Raw genomic sequence first — 27,449 nt, forward strand, 5'->3', positions numbered from 1 at the left:
CTTTTACAGAAAAGTATTGCCATCACTTTAATTACACCGATCAACAAAGTTACACCCTAGCGAACTAATTTACAGCGATAAAACTGTATAGTTTTTAAACATGTTTAGTGCTATTTAATAGTCTCTAAAAGGCGGTCTTTTATAACTTACCGGGAGATGCGATATAAGTTTGTCTTGACATCATCCATCCATGATGTAGCATGGCTATTTGACAAGCTGGCATTTATACCTACATACATATAGTCATATAAAACCATCTAGCCAGACGTATCTATTTTACTGAGTGAATGGATGTAACTTGTGAAGTGGCGCTATATGAATAATCATGCATCAATGAGCATATAAATTGTGCAAAACGACAAGCTTGTAACAATTTTTCTAGCAGAAAATGCCTGGAAGTACTGTAAATTTATAAGGTATAGTTAACATAGGGTAGAAAATGTACAGCAAAAGAAGGATTAAATTTTCTAAATTTAGTCACTAGAGTTATCTTGTTTTGATTTTGTCAATCGGTGTTACGGATCATTTATCGAAAAACGGTGGTGTGTGTGTTTTATACTTATAATTTCGTTTTTCACATTACAATGTATATATTCGTTGAATATGTGTGTTATAAGCTAGCTAGATTAATCAGCTAGACGCTTTTGTTACAAATGTCACGGCAGGTGATAAAAATGATGTTATAATAAACGCCGTTATAATGGCGCATTCTTGGTGACAGTAAAACTGCGAAGCGGAAATATTTTAAACTGATCATTAAGGGGACATAAACGACTAAAACTTTCGAAAATTTCATTATATTTTTATTTCAGATTTTGATTTTCCAGTCTTTTCCGTTTATTTTGATACTAATTTTGCAACGATCCGACGAAAAACGACACACGCTATGTCCGAAGGTATTTATTATTTAACTTACATGCACCTCAGATTTCTCTTCACAGGATGTTAGTATTAATCAAAACAATTAATTTAGAGAAGGTCTTAAAATATTCTATCTTGGGTTTTTGACAAAATTAAATTTTCAAGGTTATTTAGGGGTCATCCCCTCTCAAGTGATCATATCCGTTGTATTCGACCACCTCCGATTTCAACCAAATTTGGTATAATTTCTCATTCCGACCCAACATTCATTTCCCCAAAGTTTTGTACGGATTGAAGTATCCCCCTTGCAGTGACGCTTTTCTATTTTTCTCAGATTTTCGAAAACACTCATTTTTCACTGTATGTCACTGCAAGGGGGATTGTTCAATCCATTCAAAACTTTGAGAAATTAAATGTGGGGTTGGAATAGGCAATTATACCAAATTTGGTTGAAATCGGAGGTGGTCGAATACAACGGATATGATCACTTGAGAGGGGATGACCCCTAAATAACCTTGAAAATTTAATTTTTCAAAAAACCCAAGATAGAATATTTTAAGACCTTCTCTAAATTAATTGTTTTGATTAATACTAACATCCTGTGAAGAGAAATCTGAGGTGCATGCAAGTTAAATAATAAGTACCTTCGGACATAGCGTGCGGCGGGAACCGAAAAAGAAGAAGATAAAAGATGGCTGCAAAAATAAAATTTTGTCTTCTTTTTCTCTTTTCTCTGGTTGTGTTTCGTTTACAAAGCTCAAAAGTTATAAATGTCTTTGTCAAACTACTATCAACAAAACAAAAAAACTTTTGGGTTTTAACTAGAAAAAAAACTAGAAAAAAAAGTATTATACGGTATGAAACTTCAAACACTTTTTCATAACTAGCTCCCGTAAATCGGATGATTAATTTCAGAAATGTCAGACCACACTACTTTGTGAATTAAAACCAGGTTCGGCTCGAAGGGGATTGGAGTTGAACTTTTACGGACCCGCTCGATTTACTGAACAAGGATGTCGAACAACGTAGTGGTACCTGCGGGAGTCAGGAGAGGGGGAGGGGGTGGATTTACGTATCAAACAAAAATGCCATCAACTTGGACAATTGCCGTGTCGTTAAGCGTGTGGGTGGCGGGTGGTGAATGAAGCTATTTTTGTCGACATTACTGCTGCACTATGTTCGTTTTTGTGTTTTTACTTCGTTATGTGCAAGCATTTGTTTCCGAGGATGATATCCCCCATGGGTTTCCCTGCATGCGTAGGTTCAATCTGAATTTTTGTGTAAACCTTGTGCGTTACTACGAACGACAAATACGCAGTTTAGTTGGTTATAAAATAAAAGGAATGACCCAGATAAAGTAAACTCTCACAACGAAGTACGCAGCGCTCGTTTCTTGATGTCACATCATATAAAAATTAAAGATTGCCGTTATTAGTTTGGCACAGTAAAGGTTGGATTAGCTTTTATCACTTTTACGACTCTCAAGACTTGATTTTCTAAACAAACTTTGACGGATAAGGTTGCGCAACACGGATTTTGTTTGCTCTCTGAAATGCTTTTCTTGTAATTTGTTAGAGGTTTTTGCTTGTAAAATTTGATACGTCGAATTTATGCCATGCACATCCATTCAAGTCCAGCTAAATGCAGACTGAAGAGAATTGTTCAAAAAGTAGAATGTGAAAAGTGGCCCGAGGATAAAAAAGATACGGATTGCATTATGTATTCTAAATCGACGTAGAGGTAGGCGATCAATGCGCACGATAAAATTGCATTACCAAAACTGTCCGGCAAAATTCAGCAATCCAACTGATCATGTTGAAACTCTTTTAAGGTAGATGATCCAATAGTTGCGCCACTATTCATCATTAATGCATACCTAGCAACCTTTGCAATTTTTATTTTATTTAATTTTGATTCCAAAAATCAATTCTGAAGTGAATATTCTACCGGTGAGTGCAGATAGGTGCTTTTTGAGCTTCAAATGTATGATAGTTCTGCTCGTTCCTATTCTTATTATTCTTATTAGTACCAACACAGCCGCAATAAAGGATTCCTGGAAATGTTTAATCGGCCAGGCCAACTATGAAGTATTGCCGCAAAGGCGATTATAAGAAATAAATCTTTTGTGAATTAGTTATTCTTACATAGATGCATTTCAAAATCAACAGGAGAAGAAGAAACGGTGACGTCTCGTACCAACCGTTTCTGATTAACTCTAAATTTGTTTCATTGGAAGTATCTTTGCTAATGAAGGTTAAGTGATACTCCGGATCCTCGGCGATGAACTTATGGCATTTAAACCAAAAGCCCGGCTTCTATTGGCCAAGGTTATAGCGCCTTATTTCGCCCCTGAAAATATTTAAAATACACCAGCGACCCAAAAAGAGATAATTAAGTATTTTGGAATATGTAAAAGTTAATTTAACAATAATTGTGGGTAAAGCTCGATGTAACTGTATAAAATCCGCCATCACCGTAGAACAAATGATCCAATCTTCGAAACAAGATGTCCGAAAAATCGAAAACTCTCCCTTCCGGAAAATAGAAGACCCCGAACTTGTCAAATATTGCCCTTTGATTTCGCAGTAGAGTATAGAATGAATAAATAAATATAAGGAACGTCCTCACTCGATTTAAAATCTGCTGCTTAGGTTACACTGCCAATCGATGTCAGTTGGGTCGGCCAAGTCCTTAAATATTTCCGGAATACTATGGATAAGACGACAAATTTCAATTGAGTAGGTAATATTGACAGGTATTCAATTCTTCTAGAAGTTCACGAGGGGCACATTCGCCGAAAAATATCGAGAACAGATCCTCCAATTGTTAGTTCCAGATAGCAACTTCGAGTATGGAGAAGGTTCAATATAATTTTCACTTCTCTGAACAGTCACACTGAAACTTATTGACCAAAACCGTACGCTATCTGCTTTGCTATTTGCTTTATATGTTGCTTGCGTAAGGACCCGCAGGTTCCACAGAACATCACCTGAAACCAGAGCTCTCCCTTTCGGTACGTCACGTCGATGCCTGCGGTGTCATAATCGATAATTACTCCATATATTTTCGATTTCTAGTTTATTTTCCAATTTAATTTTATGCTTCCACTGCAGTTTTTTATTTTGGTCAACCTTTGCGTTTTCGGTGGAGCATCCTCGCAGCTGCCGGATTCAGTACAAGAACCTTATTTGAAACTTTTTAACAAGAACACCAAACTCACGGTATAAACTCACAGCTTCTTAATACGAATGATAAAAAATACCCGCACACCGAGTACAATAGCGGGAACTGCTTTTTAAACAATGAAAATAACGATTTTTCTGAAAATTATAGGAGCGAAAAAATTTGATAACCGATTCTGGCTATCGATTACTTCGATCGTATATTCTGATAGTTCTGCTCGTTCCTATAATACAAAAGTTTTGAACGATTTCAATTTTATCACCTCGTTTTGGACGAGTAAAATTGGCTTGCGGTATAGGCATTAAATACTTGCTAGTGATTTTTATCGTTTTAAAACGAACAAACGTAAAAAAACAATTTCAGCAAAGGACATCGACTTGAATGCAAAAACTATCGAGGCATTACATAGCTCAATTCTGCCTATAAAATGCTTTCCCGTATCCTGTTCTATAGCCTGAGATCATTAGCGGAGTCCTTCATCGGCGAGTACCAAGGTAGTTTCGTCAGGATTGCTGGAACGATGGATCAGATGTTCACACTGCATCAGTTACTAGACAAGTTCCGGCCGGGAGTACAACTTGCAGACTCATGATCTGTTGGTGGAATTTAAGGCGGCGTGCGATTTAGTCTAGCCGTTTGGCCCTGTTTTTTCAGTGTTGGCTCAAACGAAATGAGCTGTGACAGATAATGCTAGAACATGGTTTTCCGTCGAAACTAATTACGCTGATTCGCGTGACGCTCGATGGGTCAAAATCATGCATCAGATTAGCGGGCGAGACCTCATCTGATCGTGACGTCGGATTCACTGAAGCAAGAGGATGCAATCTCTAACCTGCTATTCATCATTGCCATGGAAGGCGCAATCCGAAGAGCAAACGTAGAAACATCACGAAATCTCACATGCTTCTTGGCTTTTCGGATGACGTCGATATCATCGGAATCAACCGTAGAACAGTGGAAAGGCCTTTGTCTTTATGACTTTTAAACGGGAAGCAGCGAGATTGAGACTCACCATTAATATCGCCAAAACGAAGTACATATATGGTTGCTGGCAGGAAACGTTGAAGCAGAGCTGTTGCCGATCCTTTTTATTCTGCAGCAGTCAACCCCCACCGTTCATTCAATTTCATAGCGTCTGTTTTGTGCTGGAATTCGAACGCTATGCACAGTACCGGCACATTTTGTTCAGTCATACCTCTGATTGTACAGTAGAACGAATGCGTTCTGATATATTTTTACATTTTTTTTCGATCAAATTTTTTTACGTTTTGAAGCAGCGAATGACAGCGAATGCAATTGACTGGCCTTCACCACACTAACGAAAAGCAACCGCGCTATCGTATGATTCAATACTGCAAACAACAACCACTACATGTGCATGGAAGAAGTCGGATGGAAGACACAAACGAATATTTTGGTTGCGTCGGACCGACACCCGGCGACAAACTTTTACTGTGGATAAGCGATTTGAAAACAAAAAAAGAAACGAAAAAATATGTCACCTTATGCTTCCAGTCAGTTTGCAGTTTATACTCTTCAATATAAAAGCAAAGCGGGAGAACGCGGTTGGATTCTCTTCAGAGGCAACATCCCAAGTGGCTGATTGACTGGATTCAAAAAACAGTCAAATGATCGTTTTTGAAGCACAAGTGGAATGCAGAAAGTGTACGCATTCACGCAGTCACAGTCAATTTGCGATCCTTTTTCAAGCCCTACGTAAAGGGTTTCCTACATCAAATTTTACCACAGAAGAAGCGCTGTAGAAAATTACCCAATTAACTGATCTTTCTCAAACTTTCAGACAATAAAATATAACCCCGTAGTAAACTTTTGGCAGATTTATTGGGTTTAATTTTGTTGGTTGACTTCCATTTTGGTATCGTCGGTTTAGTAACGGAAACTCATCCAAAAACTATAAGGTATACAGCCCTAAGGGTTGTACGAATGGGTGACGTAGGACTATATGTTTATAAGAATCCATGAGTGCCATTGTTTAAAAGAGAAGAGCAAAATATTCAGATTTAATTCTTCATTGAATGCAATGGTAGCTTTGAAAATACGTGGACGGGGGTTCATAAGTACAACACTTGCAGCTATTGAGACATAGAAGATTTCTTTTAAAAATCACCTGTGTGTATCATAAAAGTTGAAATAGTAATGAAAAACCAGCCCACAGATTATTGTATTAAATATGATTATGCGTAGCTTGAAATGTTTCAATAATCTTACTTTTACTCGCTTGTGGCCTTTAAAAGGGTTACAAATAACATTAAAGCCAAAGCATGTTCAACGCAAATATGACGTGCCATTCGAATGTCCTTCTCTTTTGACATGAATGGCAAGCGGCATGAAAGTTAACGGCTTCGATTCACTGTCTTTTGCTCTGAGAAGGTTTTACTAGTTTACTTTCACAGCTTATCGCTTGTTAAATAGCAAAAAAGTATAAGGGTCCATGCCTAGTGGCACGGGCGCAGGCTTGAAGTACTACGAATGTAGAGCAATTCGTCTCCCAATGCCAAAACCGGTGATTTTTGTACGAATTTCATATAATAGATTCCCCTGTTGCGCAGTAACGGAAGGTTTATTTGCGCTGTTGTATTTTGTACAACACCTGTGAACCGTTGACTTTATCTCGGTATATCGGGAATCTAGCAATAATTCATAAGAGAGAAATTCATAATTTCAACTCTTCAGCTAATTTAAATAGTGGACCTGAAAAGGTCCATTTGTTAATCTCGAATTCTCAAATTTCTGACTCGTGGTGCCCATTGTCTACTTTCGTCCATGAGATAGGTTATTGGTGTATGGATTAATGGTGGGAATACTGTTTATGGGACAAACGCTACTGGTAGAATCTGTAATCAAGATAGACTTTTATGTTTATGATGTTATGAGTCGCAAGCTAGCTGCTTGCCGATGTGTCTCCAACGAAAGCCGGCGAGCGCCTGATGACGCGCACCGAGGCCAGGGCAAACAATGTTTTAAATACAACCTTTCACATTATGCCACGGATGTGACTCGAAAACTGGCTGTCCGATGCGTCGCAAGCTAGCTGCTTGCCGATGTGTTTCCAACGAAAGCCGGTGACCGAAGAAGGTAAGGAAAGGAAGTTTAACCCATAGCTCATCTCGTATATATTTCTGTAATCTGTGCTAGGGAAGCACTGACGCTGGAAGGCAAAAGAATGCAAATAATGAAATATTAAATATTCGACACATCTCAATTATTAAACGTCTGTTAGGGAAACATGTAATCTACTGTGTTGTAATAGATTTTTTGAAAAATTTCCAATCGATTGATACCAATATCTCTAGAAACTGTTGACGGATGACTGAGTTATAAGCGTGCAAACTATAACCACTTTTCGTTACATGTTCCCTTTTCGTTTTTCTAAAGTGCACCCCAATATAGAAATCAAAGAAGTAGTCCTACTTCAAAATATGGCACATACGCAAAAATTTCTGTTTTATTTGTTTGAGAGTCCTTATCCTCTGGTCGCGTATCCGCGATAGAATGTTACTCTTCAACTGGTTCGCTGAATGCAGATCAAATTCGCCACCTAGTCATCGAATAATTTCGACTCCGCTGAATTGAAACTGATCGACGACCACGATATAATTAATGCTATAAAAGGCTTGTTACAACATCATCGCACTCTCTTATTCCATTACGCCGTAGTACAGGGAACGCCAGGAAACTACTTACCGGTGTACTTTAATGTAAGGTTAATTATACATTTAAAATTTAAAAAGTGGCTTAGTGTGGCAGTGAAATATCCGAAAATTCTTGAGTTATCGCTATCCTCCTACCACAGGGGTGAGGGGTCTCAAACCATCATAAAATAAATTCACACCTCCATGAACCCTTACATGCCAAATTTGTATCCATTTGCTTGATTAGTTCTAGAGTTATGAAGAAATTTGTATTTCATTTGTATGGAAGCCCCCTCTCTTAGAAGGGGAAGAGGTCTCAGTACACCATAGGAAAAATTCTTGCCTGAAAAAACCCACGCATTCCAAATTTGGGTCCTTTTGATTGATTAGTTCTCGAATTATGAAGTAATTTGTATATTATTTGTATGAGAGCCCCCCTCCTAAAGAGGGGAGGGGTATCAATTAACCATAGGAAAAATTCTTGCCTTCTGAAACCCCCACTTGCCAAATTTGGTTCCATTTGCCTGCTTAGATGTAGATTTATGAAGAAATTTGCATTTCATTTGTATGGGAGCCCCCCCCCCCCTCTTAGAAGGGGAAGGGGTCTCAGTACACCATAGAAAAAAATCCTACCTTCTAAAACCCCTGCATGCCTAGTTTGGCTCCATTTGCTTGATTAGTTCCCGAGTTTTGAAAAAATTTGTGTTTCATTTGTATCGGAGCCCCCCCTCTTACGCCGTCCATAAAATTGCTTTCTCGCCCCCTCCATAGAATTGCTGGCCATTTTATCTTTCCAACGACATATAAATTGTTCAGTTTCGTTCAGTAGTTTAGTAGTTATTAGCATTTGAAATCTTTCATTCCAACGTTACACTTCTATTTTCGTTTTCACAAAGTGCTACCCAGTCCCAGATAGTAAACAAAGACGTAGTCCCACGTCAAAAAATTAATGTGCCCTAAACTAAATGGGATAAACCCAATTCGATCCTATGGATTTCTTTACACAAATGTATTAACCTTTGAAGTTTTGTTTCCTCAAAGTCTTACTTGGTATAGTCCAAAAAGTGAAAAAAAATGGTAAAAATAGGGGAAAATGAGAAAAATTGGGCACTTCCCGATGACAATAGGAAAGGACCAACCACGCGATTCTCCGGAAAATTTAACATAAGATCACCATAATTTATCAGCCTGTATTTTATTTTCGTCTGTTTTTTTGCCTGTTGTTGCCCATAGTGCGTCGAAAAAACGCCCGCACTGTAATCGCATTCGCATTCCTGCGGAGGACCAGAGTTGCTTCGACAGGTACGATACAGGAAGTTACGAACCAAAAAGCGTTAAATCCTATTTATGTACAACCACAATCAGAGGAACCTGATAATCTAAAGTTTGATTTTGATCGTCTTAGTAGCTAACGAAAGTTGAATGAAACTATTTTGACTACCCGAAGCGTTTCTGGTCTTTCGTCAACGAAAAACGTAAACATATTGGGCTGCCATCTAAAATGTTCCTGGGAAATTCCTAATCTGACAGCCAACAGAAAACCTGTGATTTATTTGCAAAGCATTTTTCCAGCGTATATAATCCAGTTACAGCACTTCCTTCCCAAATTGACGAAGGTATGCGCAATGTTCCCGAAAACATCTTCAGTATGGGTTCTACACAATTCTGCGAAGCTGACATTAAAGCCGGCCTTTCGAAATTAAAATCATCGTGCAGCGGGGGCCCTGATGGTATACCGTTTGTAGTTTTGAAAAAATGCGCTGATGCGTTATATAAACCGCTACTGAAAATTTGCAAGTTGTCTCTTCGACAAAGTAAGTTCCCGGGGTCCTGGAAAAGATCTTATATTTTTCCAATATTTAAAAAAGGAGATAAATGCAACATCGCGAACTACCGTTGAATAACCTCTTTATGTGCTGGTTCTAAGTTACTTGAGATCCTCGTGAATGAGCTACTGTTTAGTAAAGTGAAATCATATATTTCGATAGAGCAACATGGATTTGTTCCCAAACGCTCAATTAATACCAACCTACTGCAGTTCTGTTCATTCTGTCTACGCCAGATAGAAGACGCAGCCCAAGTCGACACAATATACACAGATCTCATAGCTGCTTTTGACCGCATTGACCACCATATTTTGCTTCGGAAACTAAACCGCTTAGGAGCTTCTGATAGCTTCGGCTGCTGGCTTCAGACTTACCTAACAAATCGACAACTCTCAGTTAAATTGGGCTCTACTGAGTCGTACTGCTTTTGTAGTCGATCTGGAGTCCCGCAAGGAAGCAACCTGGGCCCATTACTGTTCATAATATTTTTAATGACGTCTGCTCGGTGATCCCATCGCACAGTGGGGAATCGCTGGCCAGCAGCCAAAAAATGAAAGTTCATTTCGACTCTCCGTTGTATTTTTCCTGTGATTCTATACTATTGAAATTTTAGATCAATATGATAAAATTTGAATTTTCTATGAATCTTGAAAGTATGCTATCTCAGCATGCTTTAGCGTTTTTTTGAAAAATAACCCAATATTTCAAAACATGCTAGAGGTCCAATGGTAGCTCGGATTTCAATGGCGTCTAAGGAAAAGTTCTTTAAAAAATAGTGCTGAATAAAGCCCATTAATTGAGTATGCAGTAATTTTATCATAGTATGCCTCAATTTTAATTTTCATTAAAAAAGTGCCATATTTTCGCGTAAAACACGCTTAAAAGTTTTGGAGCCAAGGTTCGCCAATATTGACACTGCCAGTAAAAGTTAGCGTAAAATATGAGCTTTCAAATGGATATAGTCTCATTTAGCGCAAAGTAGCGCAGAGCACAAATGTTACGCTTGTAAGGCTACTATATCAGAATTCAACAATATGGACAAAATGCAAACACTCAAAGTAAACGGTGGATATCTTAATTATGGGATATCTCCTTTACATTGTTGGATAGGCTGCTTCGAATATATGGTCAATATTGCATATTGACCAGATTTTAGAGGCTGGAGGAAATCTCGAGGATACAGCGATAGTAATGACGGAAATTCAGCTCGAAGATCTTATGCCAATCCTGGTATTAGTTCTGAAATCACGGGTATTGATATGAAATTGATTAAAAGGTTGAGAAATTTTCTTATAGCAAGTTCTTGAACACATTATTTCAGAAAAATTCGAAACTTGTTGATTGTATACCAAAAACCTTTACGTCTGGGTATAGTCCGCATATAATACGTCCACTGCAATGCAAAGAATTTGAATTCGCGGTCATAAATGAATCTAGACAACTATATTGCTGATAGGACGAATGACAGAAGAAGCACAAAAATAAGTTTTTTGTTTAATTATAGTCACTTTAACAACTCGGGTCATTCGTGACTTCTGCGGGGTTGGGAATTGAACCACGGTCGTCGGTGTGAGCGGCGTGAATGCTAGCCACTGCACCGGTATTGACCCTCACGAAAATAAGGTTATTGCCAACATTTGTAAGACAATATTTTACATGCAAAAATAAGTGTGAAAATACAAATCGTGATAGACTTATTCGCCTTCTTATTTCTCCGGATAAAGCTTATAGCTTCTTCGAAACGGAAAAATGTGATTAGAAAAATCTTTCTGAGAACGCTATATTACTATTGAGGATGAAACGTGAAACGAGTGATTCTGCAGAAGGAGAAGAAGAAGAAGAAGAAGAAGAAGAAGAAGAAGAAGAAGAAGAAGAAGAAAAAGAAGAAAAAGAAGAAGATGGAGATAAAGAAGATTAAGAAAACTAATAAGGGGAAAAGTTTTGATGTTTGATTAATATTAACTTATATGGATTTTGTGTTGATTATAAAAGCTCATACTTGCTTTGTATTGTTTTATATAATGTTTTATCCTATAAAAATCCATCTGCAATAGTTTTCCAAATGACCCTCATTTCTAATGCGTCATTATACTTAAAAAATACTTGAAAAATAGTTGAAAATTCTCCCTAACACAAAAAATATACGTTCTAATGCAAAATAAACCTGAAATTCGGGCTCAGCACCCCAAAATTACTTAAGAACCACATATTATCCTTGATTTAAAGAGATTTTTTTGCTTGGCCATCGTTTGTATGGAGTCGCCCCACTAAAGATGTTTCTCTCTGTACGATCTGTTGAAGATTGCAAACTATTACAGGGCTTTATCAACCAGTTTACAAAATGGTGTCGTTTAAATAACCTGACCATCAGTACTTCCAAATGCTCAGTCATCACCTTTACACGAAGCAAAACACCAATTGCGTACAATTATACAATCGACAACTCTTGTCTTGAGCGGGTCAAAGTTGTTAAGGACCTAGGAGTGGAGCTGGGTACTAGAATGACCTTCAACAACCATTACTCAGACATTATTTCAAAGGTGAATCGTAATCTGGGTTTTATCATGCGCGTGGCTAAAGATTTCCGCGACCCATATTGTTTACGAGCTCTTTACTTTTCCCTAGTACGCTTCATTCTTGACACTGCTTCTGTGGTATGGAGTCCGTTCACGGACATTTGGTCAACAAGAATCGAAGCAGTGTAACGCAGATTTATTAGGCACGCATTAAGACATCTCCCGTGGTCGGACCATCAAAATCTCCCACCCTATGAGGACCGTTGTAAACTGCTGAATGTGGAAACGCTATGTAAAAGGAGAAACGTATCCAGAGCCGTCTTCGTTGCCCAACTTTTGAAATGGGAGGTCGACGCTCCAGAACTTCTACGTATGATTGATGTGAATGTTATGCCTCGACCGCTTAGATCCCGAGGATTTCTACGGCTTGCTTTTCACCGTACAAGTTACGGACTACATGAACCAATTTATGCGATGTGTTGTTTATTCAATGAGGTGTATGATCATTTTGATTTTACAATATCGATGAATACTTTTAAGAATAGGATAAGAAATAGTGTGACTTGATGTGAATTTTATGTCTCTATGTTTGATTAAGTTTGTATACCAATGTTACTTACGTTATTTCAAAAGATAATGGGTTTTTATGCCGATTTCAGAATGGGATTAAATCTCAACTAAAATCGGCTTTTCCCATCCACAGTTTAAATCTTCATTTAGACATTAGTTCCGATGAAGTAAGATAATAAATAAATAAATAAATAAATAATTCCACTATTAATTTTATTCCGAATGATCCGCATTTCAACTTGCAAGTGCAAGCTTTTCGAGTATGGTAAGCTTTATTATTCTTTCGCAAACGAAAAACTATACCTATATCTGTTGATAAAGACAACAAAATGCTGAAATCGATGTAGTGTATATACTGATTTGAGGGATGGCGGACTTATGAATATGTTTTTTGTTGACACAGGGGACACTCAGTTCACTCGTAATACCTCGTGCATATTGCAGATCTGATTGTTTTCCAATTTAAATCTAGTGGTGATTCCTAAAAATCGGTTTTTACTGCTTGCAATTTTAAATTTTGTTATGCGCAAGAAGGGCCAGAGGCCATTGCGGCCCGCGGACTTATGAAGCTATCTGATTTGGCCCGCACTACGCCTATGCCTGGGCACCACTGGTATAGACCATCGAATTGTAGAATCCTGAAATCATGAGTCATCTTGTACGAACGTGAGAACGTCTCCAATGCTCCGATAGTATCGTCGCTCTTTCATTTAACAAAATTAAAGTTGTAAGTTGTAACTGCTTTCTTATCAACCTAGTCTCGATGATGGGTAACATCAACGCGAAACCCGTTGGCGAATAAGGTAAATGATCATTTTTATGTTGTAAGAACAATAAGTATGGTGTCCATTCTATACATTATATGAATCATTTTGTTATTATTTAACTTCTTTCCGGCATATTACTTTTGTTATTAAGAATAACCAACTTCATTCGTGTTGGATGCAATACCCGAATAAATAAAAGTACAAACGATACAATTAAAAATAATACACAGTTGTTTTCGATTGTGCTAAAGGATTGAATTACTTTTTATCATTGAACGCAAGGCGAAGGCAAGCAGGATGAAATATAAAAAAAAATCCTTTGAGTTTACAGATTTTGCCTTTCGCTCGAGATTTACAACGTAGCATGAGCGTTTACAGAATCTACGAAAGAGAGAGACAATTATTGTTCATGTTAATACTAATAGATAGATTTACAAAAAAGATAAAAAACACTGTTTGAAACAATATTGAACCATACAATAAACGGTAATACCAAAAAACGGCAAATACCAAAAAGAATAAGTCTTGTACGAAGCAATTCGAAAGTATTATACACTGGCAACGCTAGTGGAATGATACAGGTCAATGACAAATCAGCAAATGGCAGGCAGTGCAGAGTGAGTGTAATAGAAAATCGCCTGGGATCGAATTAGGAGCAACGGAATCGCCGCGGAGGATGAAAGCTATTGAAATATAATCGAAATTGGAAACGGGCAGCCAGCGTAAACCGTCCTGCAGCAAGCAATCGTTCCCGTCTTATTTTCCCAGCGGAAAAGCAACTGGTATTAAAGATTCAATTTTATATCCTTCGTCGCCCTTAATTTGATTTCGAAGAGTGCCGAAGTATTGTGTTAACCGAGTTGCGGAAAAAGCCCTCGATAATCATACGCTTCTTAGCTGCCATTAAATGGACGGATGTAAGGGTATGTACTTTAGGGGAGATAATTATATTTAGCACCCAGTATTTATCAGTCGTTTTCCTGAACAACATGAGTCTTCACTGAAACTTGTTTTATTCGATTAATCACTAACTTCCTGAAAAGCACAATGTCTAAAACAAATTGACTTACGTAACAAATCTAGAACCAATCTGATCATAAAACTGGTAGCACAATAAAAGTTTACTAAAACTATCTTATTCAAAAGCTATCTTAAAGAAATTGAAACTAAAGACTAAAATAAATAGTTGAAACGTCGGAGTGAATTGAAAAAGCCAGTTCTAAATTCCGTAAAAGACTGAAAAGGCCAAAAAAGTACGATAAAAATGATGAAACTAACAGTCGACAGAGTCTAAAATTGAAACTTTAAAAATTATCGCGCAGAATTTACTCTTTTAAAGCTACAAGTGCCAATCAGAATGACAAGAGGTGCTGAATGCTTTTGGCGATTATCAGACTAAGTACGAGAGTCTCCACGCAAGCAAATTGGATTAACTCAAAAGAATGATCGAAATAAAATACGCTCGAATGCAATGGGCAATGGGCGGCATTCAGTCGAAAACTTATATGCCCTTAAATTAAATGATCCATATCAGATAAAAGCAGCAAGAGAAAGTAACCTGAAATTAGCACGCAACGTTCGAAAAATAATTCATTCCGAAAATTCTAGTTTTGAAACAAAGCACCATTTGGGTGAAAAACAATGGCTAATGGCAGATAAAGTTACGACAGATTCACCCGCAACATTCGAAATCGTGCATGACATACGAAGTATAGTAGAAACCGGTTGAACTATATTCTGCCAGCAAGCAATAGCATCATGAAGTTTTCTACCATTTCAATCCGCAAAGCTAATGGTTTAACAAAGTTTCTGTTTTAACTAGGAAGGCAAAGTTTTGCCTGGCAAACTCCCCTGATTCTGAACTGTGCTTGAAGGATGGTTGAACAATGAGATTCGAGTGGTTGTGTTCAATGCAGTCACTTTTGGAGTGAAGATTACAATTCTGCAGCACAGATTAACAACATTAAAACATGTGATTTAAACTTCTTGTCATCTTGTTTTGAGTTTTGCGTTTCAAGGAAATATTTAGTCTTGTAATAATCAATTTGTTTTTGTAATTTTCGTTGTTAGTCTAAGTCGTGCGCATGCACGCAATTTTGTAAGGACGTTCGGTTCCTTACTACTTGCGGCTAACCATTTTAAATGATTTATATTCCATCAGATAACTCTGTTGATTATTTGTTGATTATTTTAATAGAATCTATAAATAGAGAGAGATGAAACTTTTTCTTTTCTTTTATAATTTACTAGCTGATTGTTCGATCTTACTCGGGGCTCCTTTATCTCTCAGCCACGTTTATATCTGTTATTGGAACAAAAATTCTCATAATGCGGAAACAAAACCCTTTTTCTTCATTTGAATGTGCTACCCTACCGTCCCTTTTCCTGTTGTCCCGCAGCCACTTGTAAATCTAAACTTATATGGACTTTTCTCCCTGTTAGGGACCTCCCTCCTTAACAAACAAATGCTCGATTGTCGATGCGTGTGCTGTTCTTGTTCGCTGAGGCCGCCGATTCATGTTCACCTGCAAAGATGTTCTTAGGCTCACGATGTCTGAAAACGGCCAGTGCTTGGAAGTTCCCTCGGAGCATTGTCCATGTTTTGTGCCCGCAACGAAACACCGATCCTATAATCGTTCTGGACATGATACACTTTGTATGGAGGTGAAGCTTTTCAGAACTGGAGCTCTTATTAAATCCATAGTTAGCACTACTTCCGGCAAGATTACATATACAGATTTCTCTGCTGCAGTTGTTATTCGACGTCACCACGGATATGAGGTATACAAATTTATCAATCATTTCGTGCTCATTACCATAGAGCATGTAAGTTATCGGTCAGCCTCAGTCGCGAGCGTTGCTGTGACTGCCTGAGTAAGCGTCAGGATCAGGGCTTGAAAAGGGATCGCAAGTTGAATGTGACTGCCGTGAATGCGAACTTTCCGCATTCAAACTCCGCTTTTTGAACGATCATTTGACTGTTTTTTTGAATCCAGTCAATCTCCCGCTTGCGCTGCTGCCGTCTTACAATTCATCCGGCATCTCTGCAGAAGCAAACAGTCAATCTCCCGTTTTGCTTTGTGCTTTGAGAATATAAACTGCAAACTGACTGGAAGCATACGGTGACGTATTTTTTCGTTTCTCTTTTTGTCTCCAAATCGGCTGCTCACAGTAATAGTTTGTCACCCGGACGTCGGTCCGACGCAAGCAAAATATTCGTTTGTATTGGACGGAGTCCGACCAACTTCTTTCATGCACATGTAGTGGTTGTTTTTTTGTAGTATTCAATCATACACTCAGCGAAATTTACATAAGATTTTCATAGGAAATACTTATGTTTTTTTGCCAAAGCAAAATACTATGTTAATCATACGATTTTCTAATGATAATCAATCGAACCACGCTTATGATTTTCATACATCCTGTATCGAAGAACATAGCGATTTCTTATGAAATTTAATATTTTTTCAAATGCATATCATACGATTTTTTGATGAAAATCAATCGAATCAAACTTATGATTTTCATACATCGTGCATCGAAAAACATACAGATTTCTTATGAAAATTAACATTTTCTCAAATGCAAATCATACGATTACGATATGAAATGTTAATATATGTCGTATGGGAATTATAGCGGCCCCGTATAATTTTCATAAAAAAGACCAATAATTTTCATACGAAAACTATATGATTAATGGAAGAATTTTCTTATGGATTTTAATACTTTTTATATGGTTTTTTATAGTACACACCATGAATTGTGTATTTATGAATCCCGCACTACGCTCGCCGAACGTGGTGATATAGGGAACACAACAGTTATCGTTCTTACATCAAAAATTATCTATTTACCGACCCATTTTGGATGTAATGTTGCCAATCTAGGCAAGGAAACATTGTACCCAAAATCGGCTGGGAAATAATTTTTAATGTCATCAGAACGATAGTTGTCGTGTCCCCTATCACCGCGTTCAGCGAGCTTAGTGTGGGATTAATAAATACCTAATTCATAGCTTGTATTATATGCACCTGTGAAGCATTTTTTCTTGTTCTTACGTTAAAACGATTTAAATACATAAACTGTAAGTCTGTTTATAATTTATATATTTATTTTGTTTTAATTTTTGTATTTATTTTTCCTTTTAAAGTTATAATATCTCAATTTAGGATCTAATTAAATTTCTATTGCTGGTGTCAATCCGTTTGGTGCTTTAGTTGGAGTTAGCACAGTGTTCAAACCAAGAACTTGTAGCCGCAAGTCTGAAAGAGTTAATGAAAAATATTTAAATTTTATATATGTATTAGCAATTCGATAAAATAAGGCACCATCAAAATTTAAAAGTACTCTGATTTTGTCCAAATTTTATGTACTTTATTTTTATCGGAAAATTTTAATTTAAACCCGTATTTTTTTTAAAATACTTTTCAAGGGTGGTGTCCTTGAAGAAGTTTATTAATAAAATAATAACAATAGGGTTACCTTGAATTCAGTGAATACGAACTTTTTTTAAATAATTAAAAAAATTCTTCCAGAATGTTGGAGAACATACTAAAATAAGCAACTTTGCTGAATATAGTAGGGGAGAGTAGTCAACAGTGAGTCAACGGGATTAGTTACGTCATAAAACATTCAAGATCCATGACATTTTCATGGAAAATGAAGTTTGTGAACCTACATCGCATAATGTAGTTTGACAAAAAATTGTTGATTTTTTTATATCTATACCTATAAAAAAGGATTTCTGTCTGTCTGTCTGTCCATATGTTCCTTTTAGAATCGAAAACTACTGAACCGATCGGCGTGAAAATTTGCATGTAGGGATTTTTGGGGCCAGGGAAGCTTTTTATGAAGATTCGAGACCCCCTCCCTTTGGAATAGGTGGCTCCCATACAAATCACACACAAATTTCTGCATAACTCGAGAACTAATCAAGTAAATGAAATCAAATTTGGTATGTGGAGGATTTTGGGGGCATGAATATTTTTCATGGTGACTTAAGACCCCTATCCCTTCTGAAAGTACCATTTCGTAAGAGTGATCCTCTCCGCTTTCGTTCGTTCGGACCTAACTGAAGAAAAGTAATAGAGGTCAGTAGACTTAGGAAAACAAATATACCTAGACAGAGGTGATTTCTGCGGGAGCTACCCCCTGAGTAGCCGGTGCTTCCGACGGCGCGTCGCTGGCATCACTTGTTTCATTTGTATGAGAATCCTTCCTACTTATCCCAGGGGTGAGGATCCCCAAATGAGGAAATATGTTTTTCATTTCTTAAAAGAAAGAGGGGTCTCAGTACACCACAGAAAAAAAATCCGGCCTTCAAAAACCCCCATATGCCAAATTAAGCTCCATTTGCTTGATTAGTTCACGAGTTAAATGGAAATTTGTACAGTGGACTCTCGGAAAAGTTAATCGATTGGGGAATGGGTCGATTAACTTTTCCGAAATATTAACTTTTCTGAGTAGGTAGTCCTAAAAATCATTGAAAATGATAAATACAAAGGCGAAAAATGCATTCCAGGATATAGGATACACATTTGTATGTATTTAGAAGTTCTAATGAAAAGATATATGTAGTAAGATCTTTATGAAATAATACTTAGCTCCTTTCAGTAAGTTTAAAATAGTCGGTTCACTAGTTTACTTTTGTTTTTTCGTAGTCTGCGACTACGTTTTAATAATGTTCGTATTTTAGTTCCTTCTTTTGCATTTAAAATTCAATCTGAGTTTGCGCTTTTCCAGTATGTTATTAATCAGTATCACGATCAGTAGTTTTCGATTCTGTAAGGAACATATGGACAGACAGACAGAAATACATTTTTATATATAAGACTAGCTGATCCGACAAACTTCGTATCGCTACAAACTAAACTGCTGTACATAAATCCGGAATCTCAGATGACATTTTTGAGGAGTTCAACCTTAGAATAAATCATTTTTGGCAGTTACGTAACTATGAAAGCATGGGTAGTTCAATGCACAAATTTCCAATTTTACCGGACATTAAAGTAGAAAACAACTCCCCCCATTGTTTAGACAGAAAAACTAAAACGGATATCATTTAAATATTCGCCGTGATTGTATAACATTTCGCCGAATACCAGTTTGCGGAAAACCAATTCTCGAATGACCTTTTCGCGGAAAGTACCATATCGCAGTGGTGATTTCCATCTTACTCGCCGCCGCTCGTTTGGACCCAACTGAAGGAAAGTAATAGAGGTCAGTAGATCTAGGAAAACAAATAAACCTAGACGCTGAATCATCTAGTGTTACTACAAATAGTTTTTGGTGGTCTTGTTATTGACTGTTTTATGGAAGAGTCTAAAATCTCTCGAGTTCGATTAGTTTGAGTTACGCAAAAATTTCAGTTTTATTTGTATGATAGTCCCCCACCACCTCAATCCACCATGGAAAAAATTGCTTTCTCCAGAAAACCTCACATGCCGAATTTGGTTCCGCTTGCTTGATTAGTTCTCGAATTATGCAGAAATTTGTTTTCATGTGTATGGGAACCCCCCCCCCTCCCCTCTTAAAGGGCCTCGTAAAACCCCCACATATCAAATTTGGTTCCATTTGCTTGATTAGTTCTCGAGTTATGCAGAAATGCGTGTTTCATTTGTCTGGGAGTTCCCCCTCTTGTATGAGAGCCATTCCTCTTAGAGAGGCAAGGGGTCTTAATACACCATAGAAATAATTTCTGCCTTCAAAAACCCCCACATGCCAAATTTGGTTCCATTTGCTTGATTAGTTCCTGAGTTATGAGGAAACTTGTATTTCATTTGTATGGGACAATCCCCCCTTCTTAACCTTCCTAGTGCATTGGGGTCGTTTTCGACCCATCGGCATGCTTACAAAGGTTGATACTCAGTAACGGAACGAGCTAGAGACTTGAAATTTTCTGACTTTTCCTAACTTTGGAAAACTAACATTGTTAGGGAGTTTCAGCTTTCAGCGACATCTAGAAGTGCCATAGCAAAAAAAGTTACATATTATGCATTGGGGTCGAAAACGACCCAAGTTTTGAAATTGCTCTCATTCATCTATTTTCAATCCGAATTTCGTTTTCTTTACCTCGTTTGAAAGATATGCCCAATACCTGGCACCCAAGGCCACTTCTGCGTCGGTTCCGGAACACCCACTACCAGGACCCGGGGGACACTTTTATACTTTTTGGCTTGATAAAATAAGACTAGTGGAAGTACAATGGGGACACTTCTGCACCCGAATGGCCACTTCACCATCGGTTCCGGAACACTCGGTACCCGGTTTTTGAGGACAATTTTGAATTTTAGAATGATTTATATTGCGACACGTCAAATTTCATCACATTGATAACATAAGACTATTGAAAGTATAATAAAGACATTTTGTAGGCAAACGGCCACATCAGCATCGGTCCTAGAACAACCAGTAACCAGTTTTTGGGGACATTTTTATATTTTAGGATAACTCATAATGCGACATATAAAATCACATCGGCTTAATAAAATAAGACTGAAAGTAAAACAGTGTCATTTAGAAGCCAAATGGCAACTTTACCATCGGTTCTGGAACATCCGATGCCAGTTTCTGGGGGCATTTTTGGATTTTGCGGTACCTCAAATCACATCGCGTTTATTAAATAACTGTGGAAGCACAATGGGGTGTCAGTCGCATATAATCCGGTACCCGGTATTTATATTGAACCTTAAAACGGGGTAACACGGGCAGATGAATTGCCCTGGAATCCAAAAATGTCGCCAAAAACCGGGTACCGGATAGCCCGAAACCGATGGTGAAACGGTAATTTTGGCTGGAAATTTTATTGGTACACTGGCATTAGTGTTATTTTATCAAGCCAATATGATTTGATGTACCGCAAAATGAATTATCTCAAAATATAAAAATGTCCCCCGGGACCTGGTACTGGGTGTTCCGGAACCGACGCAGAAGTGGCCATTAGTCAACAAATATTCCTTAACATACCTTGGGTGCCAGTTTTTGGCCATAGTTTTCAAACGAGGTAAAGAAAACGAAATTCGGATTGAAAATGGATGAATGAGAGCACTTTCAAAACTTGGGTCGTTTTCGACCCCAATGCATGTGTAACTTTTTTCTAATGCATTAGGAACGTTAACGAAGGAAGAGGTCATAATTCACCATAGAAAAAACTGCAAGGTATACAACTCTAAGGGTTGTACGAAAGGGTGACGTAGGACTAAATCGGATCATTAGATCAAAGACTGATGTAAACTGCATTTCAGGCATATGTATGTTTATAAGAATCTGTGAGTGCCATTAAGAGCAAAAGTGAAATATTCAGACTCAATTCTTCATTGAATGCAATGGTGGCTTTGATAATACGTGGACAAGGGTTCATAAGTACAACGCCTGCAACCATTAAGATATAGATTTTTTTTAAAAATCACTTGTGTGCATCATAAAAGTTGAAATTGTAATGAATGACCAGCCTACAGATTATTGTATTAAATATAATTATGCGTAGCTTGACATATTCCAATAGTCTTACTTTAACCACAGAGAACAGATTAACAGGCTCGAAGGAAGTAATCGATTTTTTGTGTGTAAAATCTGTCGGTGGCGCCCTCCAGAAATAGTTTGCCAAACGCATCAAAAAATGTGCATGTACCTTTATCAATATTTCCTTGTGCTGAAGTTACATAGCAGCGACCCAAGTAACAACGGTAGCTGAATTGCAAGAGCAATGACTGTTTACGGGTTGGTTAAAGGCGATCAAAGCTGCTTAAAGTAAGCACTTAAATGGTGTTTGAATAAGCGATGTTTAAGCTACCTTAAGGTTTTCAAACCAGTTCTCTCCCAAAAGCTGATAAACAAGCTTAATAGCGGATTTTTCTGCTAAACAATCTGCTTCCAAACAGCCATAAACGTCAAACCGTTTTACGGCTGCTTAAAGGTGTTAAAGTGTAGAGTGGAAGCTTTCATTGGGCTCACAGCTTTCAAACTACTTTAAGGCTGCTTAAGGGTGTTAAAGTGGCTTTACAAACTTCCACCAAGTTTTCTTTCGGCTCACAGCATACATAATGTCAGATCATAGAATTTCGCAATTCAGCTGACAGCAAAAGTTTGTCAGTTATCGACATTATCGACTGCTGCACGCTAGGCGGGCTAGGCTTCAGATGTAAAGATATTCTCACTGTCTGTTCTGTAGATACAAATGGGGCGGATCATATGGTGAGTGCTTATCGATCAAAAGATGGCGGGTTCAATTCCCGGAAAAAAGACATGCATTTTTAATTATTTAGCTCACTTATACGAATTAAAGTTATTCGAAACTAAAAATATCGCGTTGACGGGAGGAATAAAAATTACGCGTTCCATTTTTTTAAATTTAAAAATAGATTTTTTTTGGCTGCATAAAGGTTGATGAAGCGTTGATTAAGCGACTGGAAAAGTAGATTGCAAAACTATTTCTCGTTCTAAAAATAGAATTGACAGCATTGCGCAAATTGGCTATTTAAAAGTGCAAACAAGTTTCTATTAAGCTTCATCGCAACTTCGAAAGCAGCTATTAATTAGCCTGAAGCTTGATAAAATCACCAGATTTAGATGTTTAAGAGCTGAAAAAAGGTTTTCATTTCTAAACGTAAACCATAGATCAGCCACAGGTTGAATAAAATCAGCTATAAAAGCGTTTGATCAGCCTGAAATTGTTACTTGGGGATGGCAGTGACATCAAGATTTAGTTTGCCACTTACTGCTCGAGGGGTGCTCTATCGAAGGATTACTCGTAGATTACATAAAAACCTTTTACACACTTTTTATCGATTACCTGGTAGTCTGTTCTCTGTGCTTTAACTCCCTTGAGGCCTTTCAAAGGGCCATTGGTTACAAGTAACATTAAAGCCAAAGCACGTTCATCGTAAATATGACGTGCCATTCGAATGTCCTTCTCTTTTAACATGAATGGCAACAGGCACGTAAGGTAACGGCGTCGATTCACTATCTTTTGCTTCGAGAAGGTTTGACTAGTTTATTTTCACACCTTACCGCTTGTTACATAGCAGAAAATATGGCACATACGCAAAAATTTCTGTTATATTTGGGACGATTCAAATATGACGTCCACCAAATTTCTGCTTTTTTAAACCCCCCCTCCCCCCTCTGTCCGATTGTGTCACAAAACTCAAACTCCCCCCCCCTTTGGACGTCACACAAACTCAAAATAAAAATGAAAAGCGTGTTGAAAGTAAAAGAGGTTTATAAAACTAGCTTAAGCTTTTAAGAGTTAATGTATGATTTAAAAAAAATGGAAAATAACAATTAATAAAGAATAATAACTACGAACAAGGGCTCTAACAACATTCAATTGCAAATTGTTACAAATCAATGAAAAAATGAAGCTTTGGTTTCAATTGCAGTAGCATGGCTCCGCTTCAAAACAAGCTTCAATCTGCGTTGGCGAAGCAGGTTTCACTACATCGTGACGATAGCTTTTAGAGTTCATTATACTTTTCTATCCATTATTTAGTAAAAAGCTAGAAACTTTGATTGCAAATGAACTGAAATTGATGTGTAAATTGATCCTTTAATGCAACGCGTGGTCTATCTAGTTAACATTGACAAATTGTGCCTGACCCTCAAGCGCCGTCAGCTGGAACAATAAGTTCGAAAATCGAAATAAATCAATGAGTGATGAATGACTGAGAAACATTTTTTTGCTGCCTTTTGATGAAAATGCAATTTTTTTTCGACGGATGTCACATTTGCCTAGACCCCCTCCCCCCCCCCTTTGTCACAACCTGTCACAAAATTGATACCCTCCTCCCCCCCATAAGCAATGGACGTCATTATTGAATGATCCCTTTGTATGAAAGTCCTTATCCTGGGTGAGGGGTCTCAAACCATCATAAAATAAATTCATGCCTCCAAAAACCCCCACATGCCAAATTTTGTTCCATTAGCTTAATTAGTTCTCGAGTTATGAGGAAATTTGTATTTTATTTGTATGGGAGCCCCCCTCCTATAGAGGAAAGGGGTCATAATCCACCATAGAAAAATTCTTGCTTTCTGAAACCTCCACATGCTAGATTTGGTTCCATTTGTTTGATTGGTTCTAGAGTTATGAGAAAATTTGTATTTCATTTGTATGGGAGCCCCCCCCCCATTTTAGAAGGGGAAGGGGTCTCAGCACAGAACAGAAGTGAAAGTCCAAATGATTCGGCGATCAAAACTGGTAACAGAGTATTTTTTGTTTTTATTTTTCTTTGGGAAGGTTTTCGCATAGAAGCGAATAACAGCAATATAAGCAGAACGCTGGCTGCCAATCGCATAGGAGCTATCACATGCTTTCGTGTGCATTCGTATGCGTTCGTGTGTTTTCGTGGAAAAAAGTGACTCGCTACCGCCAGGTTCGCCAGTATCTGTAGAAAGTAGCATGTACGTGTTTGGATTTCTACTTCCGCTTCTGTTCTGTGGTCTCAGTATACCATGGAAAAAATTCTTATCTCCAAAATCCCTCACATGCCACATTTGGTTCCTTTTGCTTGATTAGTTCTCGAGTTATGAGGAAATTTGTATATTATTTGTATGGGAGCCCCCCTCCTATAGAGGGAAGGGGTCATAATGCACCATAGAAAAATTCTTGCTTTCTGAAACCTCCACATGCTAAATTTGGTTCCATTTGCTTAAAGTTCTCGAGTTTTGGGGAAATTTGTACTTCATTTGTATGGGAGCCCTCCCCCTTCCCCTTAGAAGGGGAAACGGTCTCAGTACACCATAGAAAAAAATCCTGCCTTCTGAAACCTCCACATGCCAAATTTGGTTCCATTTGCTTGATTAGTTCTCGCGTTTTGAGGAAATTTGTGTTTCATTTGTATAAGAGCCCCCCCTCTTATGCCCTCCTTAAAATTGCTCTCTTAAAATTGCTTCTCCATAAAATTGCTGGTCATTTTATCTATCCAACGACACATAAATTATTCAGTTTCATACAGTAGTTCAGAAGTTATTACATTTTGAAATCTTTTATTCAAACGTTACACTTCTATTTTCGTTTTCAGAAAGTGCTATCCAGTCCCAGTATAGTAAACAAAGACGTAGTCCTACGTCAAAATTCATCCCTGCAAAAATCCCCACATACCAAATTTGGTTCCGTTTGCTAGATTAGTTTTTGAGATATACAGAAATTTGTATTTCATTTGTATGGGAACCCGCCTCCTAAAGGAGAGCGTCTTAAAGGGTCAAACACGCGTGATTGATTTCTGGGATTTCAAAAGCAGTTTTGCGTCTGTCAGAACGCAATGGTAAATTTTCATGAACATATCTTGTGTTTTGAGCATGAAAACTGCTTTTGAATCCTAGAAATTAATGACGCGTGCTTGAGCCATAAAAGCTCGATGCTCCTGCATCCATGGATATCGCAGAACTGTTGTAATTCAATACTACCACCGGATGGTCGCAATTATGCCTACAAGCTACTACTTTATCTTCGCAGATAGTTACATTATTATTGAGACTACGATCGATGAAGATGATAAAGCCCTCCCTGTATTTCCTGTGAAAAAATACGTGAGCTTTTGATCGCTTTAACAGATAAAAAATATCAAGTTCAAGTTATCAAGTGCGTCCCTTGTCATTGTTCCATAGTGGCAATGAGAAGACTAATTAAATTTCTAACACGTTCCCAGTTTTCCCTAGTGGCGAATGCTACACTAGAGTTAAAATAACTCACTTCAATCCCACAACATAATACAACAGATAAAAAAGTGCCTCATTTCTTAAAACAAACTATAAATCGTCATCTAAAAACCTTGAAAACTATGTCAATAAAGCCCAGCTAATTAAAGCAAATCAGGTCACTCCCTCAGAGTGTCTCTCTAAATATATATATATATATAAACAAAATAAAAAAAATATGGCTCGTTACAATTTCTACAATTGAGCCTTAAGAAAATAGATAACTTATTAAACATAATTCTTTACCTATGTAGCACCGAGCAGCAACCAGTTCCATTTTCCATCGTGCCATGTTGCGTAATCCGAATAAAATCAGGAATTCTGTTACTTTAATCGTTTTCCTGCAAAGTAATTTAAACCATTTTAAACAATGCGGTAGGTAGATAAATGAGTTCCTAAACCTAAGTAATACAAAGCAGCAGCAAGCTCCTCCGTACCGTTTGTTTTTGTTATTCCGAAGGTTCGATCAGTTAGCGGGTTGCGGGAATACCGGCTTCTCTAGCAGCAAACACATCACGATAACAACTACGACCGGTAACAAGTTCCCAAACGTCGTATATTTGCCGGATCTTCCCGATCGTTCCGTTCAGATAGTTCCGAAACAGGTTTAGGAAAAGCAGCTCGTAGTATCATACAAACTGCACCAATAGCAACTATAACGGAAAATGGTAATGAAACACGACGTGCCGGAAAAATATAATCCAAAGGCAGGAAACAACTTACCAGCAGACCAACTTTTCCTTTGCATTAATTGTGCCGAAAAACCATTAGCTAGCTACACATTATCCACTCGTTCGATATTATGTCCCGCAACACGCCGACCGCAAACAAAATGCGAAAAAGATTAAATTCGCAACGTAATATTAAAAATTCACACATTTAAATAACGCGCACATTCAGAAACAAACAAAACACGAAAACTTTTGACAGCCGACGATCGTTACACGATAAAACAAGACGAAACGAAAAAGTTATAAACAACCCAAAAATGGGTAATCAACCTGTATTACATACGTCACACGTATGAAATTCAAAATGAACTATTGTGTTTTTCTTCCTGCAGCTTATGAAGTTCTTTATTTTTCGTATGACAATCATACGTTTCGTATGAACGCGAAATTATATTCCATTTACCTGATTCATACGATCCATGTTATGAAAATCCTATGTGAATTTCGCTGAGTGTACGATTGTGCGGTTGCTTTTCGTTAGCGTGGTGCAAAGTAAATTGATATATACCAGGTATGTGACCATCGAGGGTTGCATTAGTGTGTGTAGAAAGAAGAAATAGTTCTGAAATATGGTGGAACTTGCATGAAAATTAACACTAAATTAACTGTAATTAATGAATGCAGCTATATTATTCCAGAGAAATAT

The 27,449-nt window shown here is 37.6% G+C and overlaps 1 long non-coding RNA gene across 1 annotated transcript; it reads right to left on the reverse strand.

Annotated features, from left to right (window-relative positions):
• Positions 1-17,515: 17,515 nt before the first annotated feature.
• Positions 17,516-26,696, reverse strand: LOC128734696 (uncharacterized). Its single transcript, XR_008411988.1, has 3 exons — positions 26,510-26,696; positions 26,319-26,413; positions 17,516-17,641 (listed from the first exon to the last, which is right to left on the reverse strand). It is a non-coding gene; the product is annotated as an uncharacterized LOC128734696 (long non-coding RNA).
• Between the last annotated feature and the right edge of the window lie 753 nt (positions 26,697-27,449).

Source organism: Sabethes cyaneus, chromosome 2 (assembly GCF_943734655.1).
Source record: "Sabethes cyaneus chromosome 2, idSabCyanKW18_F2, whole genome shotgun sequence".
Taxonomy (NCBI): Eukaryota; Metazoa; Arthropoda; class Insecta; order Diptera; family Culicidae; genus Sabethes; species Sabethes cyaneus.